Consider the following 13,264-nt stretch of genomic DNA (forward strand, 5'->3'; position numbering starts at 1 on the left):
CATTTCCACTGAGTGTTAATTTTTATTCTGTTTGCTCACCTGCCATAGATGAGTTGTTCACTCAAACTTAGTCATAAATCTGAAAAGAAGACTTCTACATCTCTTTATGAAATAAAGAAGTTTGCTCTAGAGGATATAAATAAATGGCTTGGGGTTCATGTATTTTGGAAGTTTTATGTGATCTTTTTTTCTAACTTCATTGGTGGAGTCTTGTCCGTCTTCTTTTATTCTTTCCAACCTGTAGACGATTTGGAACTTTTAAGAAATATTCAAAACTTAAATATCAGGATCAAAATTTGGATTTAGATTTGTTATGTCCATATTATCAGCCTTAGAAATGAACATGGTCAATACTGTCAGAATAATAAGCACTTGTTAAATAAATCAGAAGTAGTAACAGTTTCATTGTCTATTAAAAAATGTTCAGGAGGTAGAGCAAATTGAACAGTGATCCTAAAAAGTAAAGAAGTAGAAATTTTTTATATTTATTTTTAAGCATCCCTGTCATAACTGATTAGGATTAATGAAAAATAACAATTCTCAGGTGGGAGGTGAATAGACAAAGTATGTTCTAAGACATTATTTGTAAGCAAAGTCTTTTACATCATACTGTTTAGGGGAAACATAACTGGGAACATGGTCTAAATGTTAGTAATAGCATCATGAGAAAGAATACTTGAACTTTCCTAAAATTTTTAAAAGAAGACAGTGTAATAGATAATAAAAAAAATTCAGACATAAGGTTTTTCCTTTCAGAATACCATCAATTTTTTCATATTCCTAGAATGAAAATATTTAAAATACTTGCCTTAAATATCAATATTAGCTTGTTTCTGATGAATAAAAAAGCAATTTTTGATGCTATCAATAGTATCAAATAAATTTTCAATTTATTTCCTTTATATTTATATTTATCCTATCTGATTATAGTGTAATAGTTTTATGACTAAGCTACTTGTTAGACTTTCTAATTGCTTTATGTTAGAGATTTAATTAAAAAGCAAGTATAAGATGATTGCTTAAGAAGACAGTCTCATAATGTCTAGAAAAAAAAGTTGGGATTGAAGGTAGTGGGATGAAGCAAATTAAGCTTATAGTATCACCTCTTTGCTTCTCTCAAAACGGGTGCAGACAACAGACTATCTATTTTCTACATGTTGAAAGGAACACTATGGGAATAAAACCTTCTGCAATATAAATCTAACTTATTTACTTTATATTCCCATCAAATTTATTTGTGGTCATATTGACTAAAGAAATAGGTTTTTTTGACCTTAGGAAAATTTTAAGTGTTTTTTTTCTGAAGAGACAAATATAAATCAGGTACTGTGAAAAGCTAATTTGTATAATTACCATGAAAAATAACTATTAGTGGGCTGCAAGAATATCTCTGACATTAGCGGTACTTGAATTACCTAAAGTTTGGCCATAGTAATAAAATATTTATTACCCAGACAGATTTATTTAGCTTAGTTAGAAACTTTATGAGTGATAAGTATATTCAAGTTAGCAGGTAACCTCCAGGTGTGAATCAAAGGAAAGTTATCTCTTCACATCTGTCAGCTTATCGCAACTGTAAACCTCTAAATTTGATACTGTATTTTAAGGATGTTCTGATACATGCCTTTGTTCATTTTACTTATTTTTGTGTACTACTACTTTGTAGGGGAAAAGATGCCTACAACTGATTATAGATTTTAATTACTATTTCAATAATTTGCAAGTTAATCTGGCTAAGATACTAGTTTCGAATACAGCTTGCTTGAAGTAAGGGACACGCTGTACTTCTCTCACACTTCAGTACTGTCCCAGAGACTTAGCAGGAGACCTGCCTGATTACCAAGAACAATTAAGGGTTAAGTGTCAGGTGGCACTGTGTGCTGCTCAGTGCTTAGCAGGTTGACAGATATAGAAATGTGTGAATATTATGATTACTTCACATGTGGGTGTGTTTTCTTATGTTTCTCAAATATAATAAGCATATGATAACAGGATAACACTTACCTGTTCTTAGGGAGCTTTTAACTAAATCTGTGTGTGCATCATACCTGAGAGGCAAATAATAAGACCAACTCTAATGCTTTAGCACATGACTCCTCCATAGAATTGGGGAAGCTATTTCAAATGGATTATGTTCATAATGCATTTAAAAAGCATAATTACATTCATGGATAAAATGTGATCTTTATTGTCTGTTCTTTCCACTATCAATTTCCAAACACCTAATGAGTATATGTATAACGCAGATATGTATTTTGTAGATTGAACATCTCCCCTTTTTGTATAGATTAGTTAGAAAAATTAGTATAATGGATGGATTTTTGTTTTCTTCCATAATTTGTTATTCATTTATAAGTTCAATGAAGTTAACTAACAGCTTGGGAAATAAACCAATCTGGATATCTCTCTTACACTAACTCACATAGTTTAATGTCAGGTGTCTGACTCAGATGATGGCAGTCAGGTAAGAAGATGTTCAAAGATTCAAACAAAACGTGAAACATTGTCCTTTTAATGGAAAAATTCTGTTGAGCAAGAAATGGACTAAAACACAGCAAATTATTCCTTACGTCATTCATTCTGTCCTTTCCTTTTCATTGATAGCATCATCATTTATATTAAATATGAAACTTGAATGCTATATGGATGAGCATGATCAAATGATATTGCTAGAGAAGAAAAAATTAAGGACTGTTAGTGTTTTGCTTAAGTGAACAGTGTTTATTTGGGACACTTTAAGAGAATGTTTCATATCCTTTCATTTTAACCAGGAACTGATGAGGGTTCAGGAGAAGACCTTTTATTCTTTCTGATTTCTGTGTTTTCTCCTGCAGTTTGGAAACTGCGTTCCCTTCCCTTTAGCATTATCTGTTCTCCTCTTCACTTACTAGTTGAGAGTTCATACATCTCCTCTGGAGCTCCTGTGGCGTATGGTTCTGCTTGTCCAATAGGGGGGTGTTGCATTTCTACACATTCAGTATCCTTTTCCCTTGGAGCCTGAGAGTAAAACCTCAGCAGTACTCCCTGCCTTTGCCAGCCTGAGGAGTCAGAGACTCAAAGTTGTTCCCAGCTCTTGCGCCTTCATTGTAGAGCTGCGTTCTGCTCAGTGGGCTGCCGAGAAGGACCAGACCGAAACAAGATTTAGAAGAATTCTGGTGAGAACTGTTTATAGGGATATGGTATTTTAAAAGAATGTGGTAAACAAACAGAATTGTGGCATAAACAAAGATAATTAGCATAAACAATGTCGTTTTAGGACAGGTGGTTTAAAAAAACAAACAAAACAAAAAACCCAAATATGAACCCAACTTGAATGCTGCCAGTTTGGAACCACTGAACCTTAATCTGTACTTCATGAGAATTACCCAGGTTTGTTGATAAACTTGTTAACATGCTTTTTCTGTTTCTTTTGTATCATTTTCCGGTCATTATGCCCTTTTGTCACCCAGCTTGAAAGTAATTAATCTATTACAAGGTAGTTTAAGGACTTTTACCCATAAAACATGACAGAAGGAAAATTAAAAACAAAAGCTTGTAGATGTTCATAGGCATTTGAAGTCAGTGTTGAACCTTAAATCAATTCAAACCTGAACTCGTCTCATTGTATTTTAAATCTCTCTTTTCTTTTATCTAAGTAACATTTCAGTCACTGGCTCTTTAGTGTTAATACATTTACTTTTGTCTTGCCCTAGAATTCAGAGTTGTTTTGTTTTTTTTGTTGTTTTTTGCTTTTTTTTTTTTTTTTTGCTGTGGCTGAATCATCACTTGTGTTATATGTTTATTTCTAAGTGTTGCTTATTTTTTTCTTCCTATTTTCTCTATAACTTAGTGAAGATGGTGTAGCAATATATATCTAGCTGGGGATCATGCAATATGAAGATGCTAGTTGTTGTGAACCACATTATCTAAACCTGCTATGCCGTCATGATGAATTTTTATCTGGAGACATTTAGGTTTATTACTAAATGACATTTTTTCTTCATGTCTTATACTGAAATATTTTGACTTTATTGAAATGTGGAGTGTGGTGAACAGAAAGCTGTTTGTTTTTCTTGCATTAAGGACCAAAGTTTTTTTTGGTAAAGCTAAAAAGATTTTTTTTCTCTTCATTTTCTCATGGAGAATGGGGAACAGGAATTCAAAGTAGGTATCTCTGGTATTCTGTAGCCCTTCTCTTCGCTGAAATGAAAGCATTTGTGAATGAGTTTTGGTTTCTTGGAGTTATAAAAATGTGTGTAAACTAGTAAACCATGTCTCATTCATGTGCTATGGAGATTTCTCGTACTTCAGGGACAAAAATAATTTGGCTACTAACGAATTAGGGCTACCTGCCAGTGCCAACACATACTGTAGGTAAGAGGAACACTATAAAGAAAAGCTGCTGGCAAGGAATCCATTGAAACTTTCATATGTAACAGCGTTCTATTTCTGCTCTTCACATCTTTGAAAGAATGTGTTCTTTAGAAAAGAAAATGTTGAGAAACAGAAAATAGGATCTTTCTTAAAAATGTATTAGTAGCTTCGTTTTTAATATTTCTCATTGTGGAGATGGATAGAGTTGGATTATGTTCTATGTACATGTGCCTCTCCCCCTACCCATCCCAGTCATTTCTGTCACATTGAAACCTAAGATTCAGATGTACTGAGAATAGATGTAATATGAAGAAATGAAATTCACTGTGTAGGGCAAAACAACAACAACCACAACAACACACACTCAAGACCTTGTAAGGTTTTTATACTGGCAGATTAAGAGAGTTAGATCAGTTGGGACGCTGAGCAGCAATTTTATAAATGAGGGTCCTCTCCTTAAGTGCTTCAGGAACACTACTGAGAAAAGAAGGGAAAGGGTTAACCTGCTTTGCTTGTTGATATTTTTTTTTAATCTAGTAGTAAAAGAAGATACAGGCCCAAATAGTGTTTTGTTGGTACATTTTTAATTAAGATTTATTTTAAAATGTAGTCAATGATTTACTTTATTACTGATTTTGGTTTTGTTTTGTTTGTTTTGTTTTGTTTTGTATTAATTAGGATCAAGATACCAAGGGGGGTAGTTTGGGAACTGGTTGTAGAAACTTTCACATATGATCTGCTGAGTTATCATTTTAAACAATTTTGTATTTATCTTATAAAAGAAAACATTGTAATGAAAAAGAAACACAAACATTGGAAATGAGGAATAGGCTTCACATGAGAACACAAAATGAAAAAAATAATGCTTTATTTATGCTATACTTTTTCACTTAACAGCTACTATAGGCTGCTTGACAAAGTTCTAAAACCTTTTTATTCTAATTCTGGAGTTAAGGTCTTGCTTGTTTGCCTACAATTATTTCTTTGGGTTATTTACCTGGGCCAGAGTTTGTTGGGCAATAATTTACAAAGTCCAAAGACTTTATTTTTACTCTTTTCCTGATGTCTCTTTGTTTCACGCCCCCCACCCCTTATTTGCTATTGAGTTTCGTCATATGTTTGAAAAGAGTTTGCAGGAATATGTCACATAAAATTAACATTGCTATTTCTTTGCTTTTTCATCTGCACTACAAGAGATCTATGTTGAAGATTCATTAGGATAATATATAGTGAGTGTTCATATTCTTTAGTAGAGAAAGGAATGAGCTGGTGATCAAACTATTCCATTTCTGATTCATGTATTAATTCAGTTTTGACCTTGAGTGAGTGATAACTGAATATGCAATATCAGATTCAGATTGTCATCTCTCCCCTAACATTAGCAGGATGTGAAGAAAACTTTTATGTAATATTCCAAATACCATTAATCAAACAACACCTAGGAGTAGAAAAACAAAGATAACAATGACTGTTATGTCTGAGGCAAGAACTTCTATTTCCCTTCAGCCCTAAACATAGCTAGAATCTGCGAAATAGAGGAAAAGGTATTGTTTTTAGAGCCCTAAGGATTATGGGATATAAATATGGTGGAATAATTGTTTCTAAAAAATTTAACATTACTGGAAAAATAAAATGGATCTAATTTGACCTATAAACAGTTTAGGAATATTTAATGATTTAAAAGCATTATTTTGGAGAAAGAAAAGCATATCCAAAAATCCTGATAGCCGTTTAAAGAATCAAAGTGAAGGAGCAGAATATATAGACTTTTATAAGTAAACTAAAAGATAATCGGGAGTCACTAACACTTCTGTGGAGAATATATATAATAGTATTCTAGCTTTAGAAATCTGAAGGTAGTATTGTGCATATTGAAAGGAAAATTTGAATTCAAGAAGTTTGGTAGCTCAAGATATGCTTGAATAAAATTGGGGGATACTTGAGATTTTGGATAGAGAAGAAGAAGTTGAGTGTTAGAGGCCTAAGGCGTACATAACAAATGAAAAAAATGTTTGTGGGTTTTGAGTATATTTTTCCTAACACATAGAACAATTTCCTCTTTTTTTTTTTTTTTTGGTAAACATTTATATTTGTCAGTATCTTCACTGATTTTTTTTTGTAAGTAAAACATGTGGAAAGTATTATTAGCTGGGTATAACATCTCAAGTTCTAGTTCTCCCCTATAGACTGAGAAGTCTTGTGTCTTAGTGTATGCATCTGTAAAATCTGAAGATGGGCTGGATAATTTCTAAAATCTCTGACCTTTGAAATTTCATTACCTTGAACTCCATTTGAAAGATCCCTGCTTCTTACTCTGTTTGTTTAGAGCCAGAGTATCTTATATAACCAGCCTTTACATGTGGAATCACTTCTCAGTTTACCTGTCAGTTGAGTGGTATTATGCAGGAACAAGTAGCCATAGTATATTTTAGGAGTTTTAAATCTAAGTACTATCTATAATTCTTATTTAGGATTAAGTTCTCAAATTTGCTATGAACTATTTTGAAGCTGAATGTTTCAAAAGAGAAGATTCATATTTTATGTGGTTGAAACTCTCAGGTGCATCAGATCATCATCCTCAACTATGACAAATATCATGAAAAATAAATTGTATATGGACTATTGAACAGGGAACTATGGGGCAATATGAAAAGCATGAGAGTGGCATTTTAGGTCAAAGAGCTGAAAGTATTTATAAGAATAAGATAAAAGGAAAAAAGAGAAAAGGCTAGAAAGTAGAGCATCAGGACAACACTGGGGCTTATGGACAGTATATGTCTTTATATGAATAAATAAAACACTGGGCAGGAAAGTGGTAAGATTAATTAAGATTACAAACAGGTAGTCCAAAGAAAGATTTTAGGTGGTTCCCAAAATAAATTAGGCAATTATTAGGATCACGTGAACCAACATTACATGCATTAGTTGGTGGTTGGCAATTTTAAGAAAAGAAATGTTAAACCTTAAGAAGCAAGGAGTAGAGAAACAATGAAAGATGCACTTAAAAAGCTGTATTATCTGAAAGGGCAAGCTTCACATATTGTTAATATGTTACATTTGGCAGATTGCGTGCTTTTTTTTTTAACACAGTGTTTGGAAAAAAAAGTGTAGTTATACCATCAGCAACATAATCTGTAACTCCGTATCCAAGGACTTTCTGTATTATATGTACTTTGAAAATATGGCTATGGTATGACAAAGTCCTTGTACAAATTAGTTGTAAGTTTTAAATATAGATTCATATATTTAGGATAAGGTAGGAATTGGCCATGTGTTAAAATTCATTATTTGCTTAATAATTGCGATATAGAATTGTTTTTATTCTATTCCTGCCACTTTAATTTAAGAATAAAGAATGGGTGTTATTCTCTTATTCTCCTGGTACAGATATAAAGGTTGTAAACAAAACAAAACAAAACAAACAGAAAAGGACCTTGCTGCACCAGAACTACATTTAGAACTAGGACCAAAGGGAAATGTGCAAATATCCTACTGTTCAATAAGAAAGAAAATCTGGAAATCATCCAGTTGAGCAACTTACTGCTAATACATTTCATAATACAGCATTTAGTGATACACAAAGTTGGCATATGTTCCTATGGTTTCTAAATCAAGAATTAAAACTTTGTAATGTATAAGTCATTTAAATTCTTTGGGTTTCAGCCATGCAGCTATAAAATGGGCTTTAAAATGAGTATAAAATTATTTATCCCCTAATTCTAGTGAGTCATTTTAAACTTATGAAAATTTATAAAAATATTTGGATATCTCTGAATTCAAGCCACTGAATTCAGACTTTGAAAAAAATTGTATGTTTTTGTTTGATAACATACATGTTAGCATATGAAATAATGCCTGTAAAAAATTTATTGACTTATTTTTAAAAATTTTATAGTAAATACAACTATAATTATCTTAAATGCACTTATGGTTATGGATCCCAGGTAACTTGTACCCCCCTAGCAGCAACCTAGCATAGCTTCCTCTGCTTACTGCTAAGAATGAAATATCCTAAAAACACATCTCTTCCCCTTGAATATATAAGAAATATGTGATACACTAAAAGTTGTTTTTGCAAGTGTCAGTATATCAAGTATTAAAATAATGAGTTTCCTGATTTAACATATTCCTGTGTTTTAAACTATGCAAATTAAAACTCATTTATTTGTGTATTGTCATAAAAATGAATCATTTTATGTAAAAAATTACTGGACAACAAAAAAGAATGATTTTTTATTAAGGTAAAAAGGATCACACACTATCTATTGCTTTGTAAAGCATTATTTGTACAACTATTTTGAAAATTGGAAAATACTAAGTAACTTGAAGAAAGTTATCTATACAAATACAGTGCGTCATAGATTTTCATGGTAAAAGTAACATGAAGAGTTTTGCATTAGCTACCTATTTCTTAGACTCTGGGTGAAGCCTGGGAAAATTTATAGATTTCTTTTTATGGGCAGCTGCAAGCAAGCAAACAAAAACATCCAAGAAACAGAACCTTTATTTTTGATATAAAATTGTTTTCCACTGATATAATCTGTTGAAAGCCAGAAGCCATCCAAAGTGCTGATACCAATTTAAGAAGATGATCTTTTGCCTTAATTATACATCTGGGAAATATTAGCTGAACATTTTGTGGAGAACAGTGAATACCTTAGTTGCCAGTTATCTAAAATGCTGCTAATGATCGACATAGTGCCAGTGTTTTGATGGCTAAAACCTAGGCTGAATATGAATACAAAGAACACAGTTGGGGGAAAAAAAGCACACGTTTTATACAAAACAGATTTCAACCATCTGCTTGGCACTTAAGTTTGAGACTATAGGCAATATATGAAAGAGACCACTGTCCACGTTATGAATGGTATCACTTTTATTGGTACCTTAGAAAAACCATAGGGTTTTGAAAGTATATATAACCAATGATTTTCTTCAGCTAAATAATGAAAACAAGGGCCTCAGCCAAAATTTTGTTCCCTCTATAATCTCTTCTATGTCAGTCTTCTTTTCCTAGCAAAATGGGTTTCCCTAATAAAGTAGGTCTTAGTTCCACACCTCAGGTTATTAAAATATACCAGACAACACTACATGAGTAGCCCTTAGGACGAGAACCCCAGATGGTTATGAGATAAAATACTGTTTGCTTTAGGAATAGGTTATATTCCTGAGTCTGTTGCCTGAATACTATGGTGCATGTCAAATCAGCATAGAAGTTAATGGTCCAGAAGCACTTCTGAATTTAATGCTTTCCCATTTGTTCTGAATTTACAGTATTAAATCAGACCAGTGCTGTTTCATCACTAGTTCAGTAAGGGAAAATCATGCTATAGATAGTAAATTATAGGCAAAATCTAATTATTTGACCCATTTCATTTACCTTAAAGGTATGGGAGAAGTCCTCAATAAAAGAATATTGGCAAGTATTATATACTAGAAGCTTTTAAATTTATGGAGTAGTTGGTAAGAGCTATTATAGACTGTTACTTAGCACATAGTAAGCCAAAAATATATTTTGACTAAGTCATTTGACCTATTTTATTTTCCTTAGCTGAAGTAGATTTTTCGTTTTTAAATATTAGGAAAATTGAGCTATTAGAATGTGTTAGATTATTAATTTGTCTAAGTTGTATGAATTGCCAAAGGTATATTGCTTTTTAGTTTTTGAGGAAGAAGTATGTTATTTAGGAAAATGTATAAAGAAATCCTTTCAAAATCCCTCTATATTTGTGCTTTCCAATATGGTAGCCACTAGCCATATGACACTTAGGCACTTGAAATGTAGCTAGTTTGAATTGGGATTTGCTGTAAGTATAAAAAACACACTGGATTTTGAAGACTTAGTTTGAAAGAAAGGATGCAAACTATCTTACTAAGATTTTGTTTTAGTATTGATTACGTGTCAAAAAATACTGATTGCATATTGAAATAACAATATTTTGCTGTATAGACTTAAATAAAATATGTTGTTAAAGTTATTTTCACTTTTTACTTTTTTAACGTGGCAACTGGAAAATTTCAAATTGCATTCGTGGCTCTTATTTGTGGCTCACATTATATTTCTATTGGATGGCACTGTTTTATTCCTTTCCATGGAGGGAGGAAAATGAAAACTTCTATCTGTATCTGGATTCTAGTAGTTACAGCTCAGTAGGGTAGCAATGAATCAGAAAGAGTTAACTGTCTTCCCTTTTTAGCTTTCTTCTGTAAGAAGGTGAAGTTTTATCACTTTTTCAAAAGCCTTGCTAGTAACACTGACTTGCACGGATCTTTATATCACTTACCCAATGGATTCTGACGGTTTCTTCAAATTTCCATGGAGTTAGAATAGAAAAGAAGATGTTTGCTTAAGGATTGTATAGGTTATTTTAGAAATTATATGTTTAAAAGGACAATTATATTTACTTTTTGAAAAGCCACCATGCGTATCTGTCATTTCAACACTGGGTTTAAAGAAGTTTGTGGTTGGGTGGGAATACCTTCCCCTTTTTCATCCCAGCTGATACTACACAGTTTCTAAAATTGTGCTGTGATCCAAGCTCTTTCTCTGTGCATATAGAGACATCCTAATAGAGATAGATATAAAGATAGCACTGACATTCAGTATGTACTGATTCTGTGACACCTTAGCCTCACAAAAATCTCATTTGTTATCCTTATTTCACAAACGAAGAAAACAAGAGAAAGAGAGCTGCCTAACTTCCCAGGTAACAGGGGGCGGAGCTGGGTTACAAATTCCGACAGTCCAGCTCCAAAGACCTCACTCTTAGCCATCAAATTGTAGTATTGATCTAGATAAGAAAGTGCTTCCAGAACTTTATAATCTATTATTGAAGCCGCAGGAATTTCTTCATTCATTCAGCAAATGTATTTCAAATACCTACTATGGCAGGCATTATTTTAGTTGCTGAATAAATATGATTAACAAATCAGACACTATAAATAAATAACATACAATGATTGTGATACAGACATCTAATTTCTCCTGTCTGAATGAATTCATTCATACATGGCACAAGGTGATATGCTAGACGGTGGATATCCAGACACGTGGATAGTTCTATAAAGGGTTTCTTGGTAAAGGCTTCTTGAAACTGTTTTTGAGAGATACCAATTTCCAGTGCACATTATAGATGGAATTTCCTTTGAGAAGTGTAACTATGTAAAATTTTTCAAATATCTCTTTCTTAAGTCCTTTACAGTGGACTCTTTATGGAAATAATATCTTTATGGACAGGCGAGTATCTCTGCTTAGAAAATTTATCTGATTAGTTTTTGCTATCTTAATGGGTAGGATGCCTCTTTACAATAGAGTGGTTTTTAAGTATGTCACCATTCACATTTTCATGGTGAAGTTAATATGGAAAACCTTGTGACGAATTGGTAAATAATGATATTAATAATAAATAGGATATTAATCCTTGATCTAACTTGTAGTCAGAACATACTGCTTTTATAGGGTAGCAGGCAAGGGTATTGGTAATTTTGAGGAGAAAACTCAATCAGGTATGGTAAAATAATGTGACTGTAAAAAGGCTACAGATTCCTGGGAACAATAAGGCATTTGGGAATGAAGATGAACCTTGTGGTTTTATTCTACTGGATTTTTAAATTATACTGTTAAAATAGTGTATGTTAATTTAGGTTTGAATTAAACCTATATTAAATCTCCGTTTTAGGTCTTGATCTTTTGTTTTTCCATATACAGATATGGCTGAAGCTTCTGGTGGATGTTTGATTTCTTGATACCTTACTAGGGAGAAGCCATATAACTATAGTTACGGGTGGGCTTTGGAGTCAGACTGTTTAAATATATTCTACAACTCCACTACTTATTAGCTGTGTGAGTTTTGCAAGTTACATAAACTTTCTATATCTTAATTTCTTTATCTGTGAAATGCGGATATAAATTCCCATCTCTTAGGTCACTTTACTACTTATATAAGAAACTAACCTTGAACAGATTTTAATGATATAGAAAGAATTCCAGGAATATTTCACATAATATGGCAAATAACATTGGATTATAAACTGATATATAAATATCAAGTACTTACTAAATACATATTGAAGCCAATGGTTTGTAGAGGATTTATTAGAACTTCAAGTACTTCCTAAAAGTATTAAAAATATTTAGAGGAAAATATTTATGTTATAGACTCCCTTAGGTTTTATATATTATACATATGTAATACATATATTTGTTATATAAAGACATATACATATATTATAAATTATATATTATATCTATATTATATACATCATATACATGTTAATGTATGTGTTCACATAAATAGGTAGATAAAATAAGGGAAGATAATTCTTTCTAAAACCTTGGCTAAGACTACTCTTTGTAACCTGACAGTCATAATAAGGTTAATGATTATCATTTTCTGACCAAAACAACAACAACGACAACAACAAATAAACCCCGCAAAAACAACAACAAAAAACACCTACCATTTTATCAGTAATCACAGTTGTTTTGGGGGACCCTGATGTGAGAGAGTAATCGGTTTTATGATTCCTTAGGTTGTTTTCAATCGAAGTATTGTAGAAGATTCATAAGGCATTCTTTACGTTGCCATTTTTAGTAGAGACCAGATAAGAGAAAGAATATTGAATGATAACTAACTTAGTGAAGAAAGGCATTTCTATAAGTAGCTAAACTAATGTTTGCCAGGTATGTAGATTTCCTGGTGAAAGGATATTGGCAGAGATCTAAGAAAAGGCTAACATGTCCCTTAAACTATCTCCTTTAAATAACAGTTGTTACATCCAGACTGTTGCTAAGAGATGAGGAACAATCAGTTCTTGACTGAGTTGTATTTTTGCCTAGATTGAGGGCACTCCCACTTCTGTCCTTAAATTGACTCTAGGTTTAGGAGGTCACAGAGACAAAGCAAGAATT

General features: G+C 32.3%; 1 protein-coding gene across 17 annotated transcripts in view; it reads left to right on the top strand.

The window, feature by feature from the left end:
• SOX5 (SRY-box transcription factor 5) overlaps positions 1–13,264 on the top strand; it is a 1,040,220-nt gene that overhangs the window by 634,104 nt on the left and 392,852 nt on the right. The window contains exon 1 of one of the 17 annotated variants that reach the window (XM_027594388.1): positions 2,961–3,155. The exons of the other annotated variants lie outside the window; for them this stretch is intronic. The gene's annotated coding sequence lies outside the window, so the exon portion shown is untranslated. Of the gene's footprint in view, positions 1–2,960; positions 3,156–13,264 lie in introns of those variants that run through there. 17 annotated transcript variants of the gene reach the window in all.

The sequence above is a fragment of the Zalophus californianus genome, chromosome 9 (assembly GCF_009762305.2).
Source record: "Zalophus californianus isolate mZalCal1 chromosome 9, mZalCal1.pri.v2, whole genome shotgun sequence".
NCBI lineage: Eukaryota > Metazoa > Chordata > Mammalia > Carnivora > Otariidae > Zalophus > Zalophus californianus.